This window comes from Callithrix jacchus, chromosome 11, assembly GCF_049354715.1.
Source record: "Callithrix jacchus isolate 240 chromosome 11, calJac240_pri, whole genome shotgun sequence".
Lineage (NCBI taxonomy): Eukaryota > Metazoa > Chordata > Mammalia > Primates > Cebidae > Callithrix > Callithrix jacchus.
Window position 1 is genome coordinate 46,279,540 of NC_133512.1, and position 2,764 is coordinate 46,282,303.

The following is a 2,764-nucleotide window of genomic DNA, read 5'->3' on the forward strand; positions in this document are numbered from 1 at the left end:
GACTACGGCATCGGCAGAGGCAATGCGCTGCTGCTGCAACCTGCGCTGGCGCCTGCGCATAGCGCTCACGGAGAGACGAGAGTCCCCGGCCTGAGTGGGACGCATGCGCCCTTCATCCTCCAGCTTGAGCCGGGAGGCGCAGGTCTTGTGATTGTACGCTCTCTAAGGTTTCATTTCCTTTGTGTCCCCCCAGACTTCAAAGTAAAATGTGTCCACTCTAGCCACGAATTTCCTATGAATAGTCCCTTCTCCTTTTTCCCGCATTAGACCATTTCCTTTTGGAAAGAAGAAAAATATGTACCATCTTCTTCAGCTCTCTGCTGAGCAGTCTCGTCGCTCACGCAATGCTAGTCATTGCTGACGCTCTAGGAATGGGATAAATTGGTCAGTACGCTCGCCTCTGACAGCAGCAAAGCTATGTCTGTTTTAATTTAGAAACTCTTGCCAACTAGAAGGAAACAGCAGACTGCAAGGGCGTATTTTGTTTTTGTTTGGTTTTGTTTTGCTTTGCCCATGGTGCCCCTCCCCACCCCTTAACTCTTGCTCATTACAGGTGTGTGAGGCCCCGCCTGGGATCCTGGTACATCAGCTCTTTGCTGTGGGTTAGGGCTGCTCTTCCCCACGTCTAGGTTATTTCACTTAGAAGACAAGAACAACGACAAAGTCATGTTGAGGGTTCAGTGAAATGCCGGTAATAATATTAAGGGCAGACTAGTCTCATTGCCTGCAGAGAGTTTAATGTTTATTGAATAGTAGCCATTGTTAGACAGTCACAAACAGGAGCAAGGAAGTGAGAGTGATTTATTTCTCTCTTCCACAGGATCATTGTGTTTCAGCCAATTGGGATATGAAACTATGTAAAAGTAGGAAATGCAAGTCAGAACAACAGACAATTTAAAGATTAAAACGATTACTGTAGATCCACATGTGATATAATGGGCTTTCTCATACAATGTTGTCGGATATTTAAAACTCCTAAGTTTTCTGCCAGACAGTTAATAATGTATCAAGATTATTAAAATGTTCACATCGTTTGGCCCAGCAATTCCACTCTTTCAGAAGTATCCTAAGCCTGATGAGAACTCTAAAAAGATTTGGGAATAAGGGGTATCTATTTAAATCAACTGAATGTCCAATAAGAGACACTGATAAAATCATTATTTTTCAACCCCTTTTATTTAGCCCATATTTTCCAAAGGGGAGGGTCAGGGTTTCTTCCATTAACATTGTTTGAAATTTCAAAATTAATAGGTTGGTTAAAACGAATCAGAATTGTGGGCAAACATTTTTCTCAAAATTGACAGTCCACCTGTGGGGATATGATGTTCGTCTTAGAATTATTGAGTTACTGAAATTATAGAATAGCCATTTATTGAGTTTTTATAAAGCCAGTAGAAATCATGTTATAAAGCTGTCATCCGAGAAGTAATAAATAAAATTAAGTAAAATCAGGATGCAAAATATAGGATACAAGGTATTATAATAGGATGCAAAGTATATTCACATATAGAACATTTATATAAATGTATATTACATACCTGCCTTGGAATTGAAAGAAATATACGAAATATAGTTGCCTGTATTTTGAAAGTATATGTTTTTTCTTTATTTTTGTTAAATTAGCAAATGGCTCTATAATGTAAGGTGTATTACTTTTAAGTAAAAAAGTTACTTTTATATTTCTTTAATTCTTAAGGGAGTACTTAGTATTCTCTCACTTAACCTTATTTAACTTAAAACATATGGCCATATAGCACAGTTTCTTATCAAAATTCCTGGAATTCACATAGGAATAAGTCCTCCTAGGAGAATATTGCTGTAAGAAGCAGTGTAGTGGTTGGGTTAGGAACACAGCCTTAGAAGCCACATGGCCTGAAAATGAGCCCAGCCTGACAGAGGTAACAAAATCTCTGTGAGTGGGCAAAATACTTAGCCTTCTTTATATCCAATTTGTATTATCTGCAAAATGAATATAGTAATAATATCTATCTCAAAAAGTTGTAGATGGGAGATGATACCTGTAGGGCACTCAGTAAATGTTAGATACTATTATGAAAAATTTATCATCCATATAACGGAAGTACTTGAAAGACAAATATTGAATGTTTGGTACATTTGTTCCTGTGCCCTTATTTTTCATCATCAAAGCACATTTTGAAAGGAACATTTTCTGAAAAGCTTCCATTTATTTAATTAACAATGATTTCCTGAGTTCTAAATTCAGTACTGGTCTAGGTGCTAACAGATATAAAGGCCAATGATTTTAACAGTCTGGGTTAAGTTTCAATAGAAGAATATACTTCCCTAATGACTTCCGGTTATATATGATACTGGCTGAAGCTAAGGGATTTCTCTAAGTTGTACTAAATCTTGAAAACAGCCTTCTCTCTCATTTCATCTGCCTTTTATCTGCTTTAATGGTAAATCACCCAAATCCTAATACCAGTTAGCCATAAGTAAAAATTTTGCAAAAAATACTTTTCTAGAAATTGCCTATTAAAAATTATAAGCTGATAAGTAACATAATTACTTTAAAGCACATAATTTATCAAATGTTAATATATAAGTCTCTCACAGCTCACCACCTTCCACTGTTAGGCTGGTCAGATTACAGTAGAAACCTGGTTAGATTACATTAGAAACCTGGAATTGAAAAGATTGATGTTTTTCTGGCTGATTTTCAGAGATGGTGCCCCAGATACATAGCAAAACTACCATTAGCAAAACCACCATTTCCCCCTGTGCCATCTGACCTACATTCACT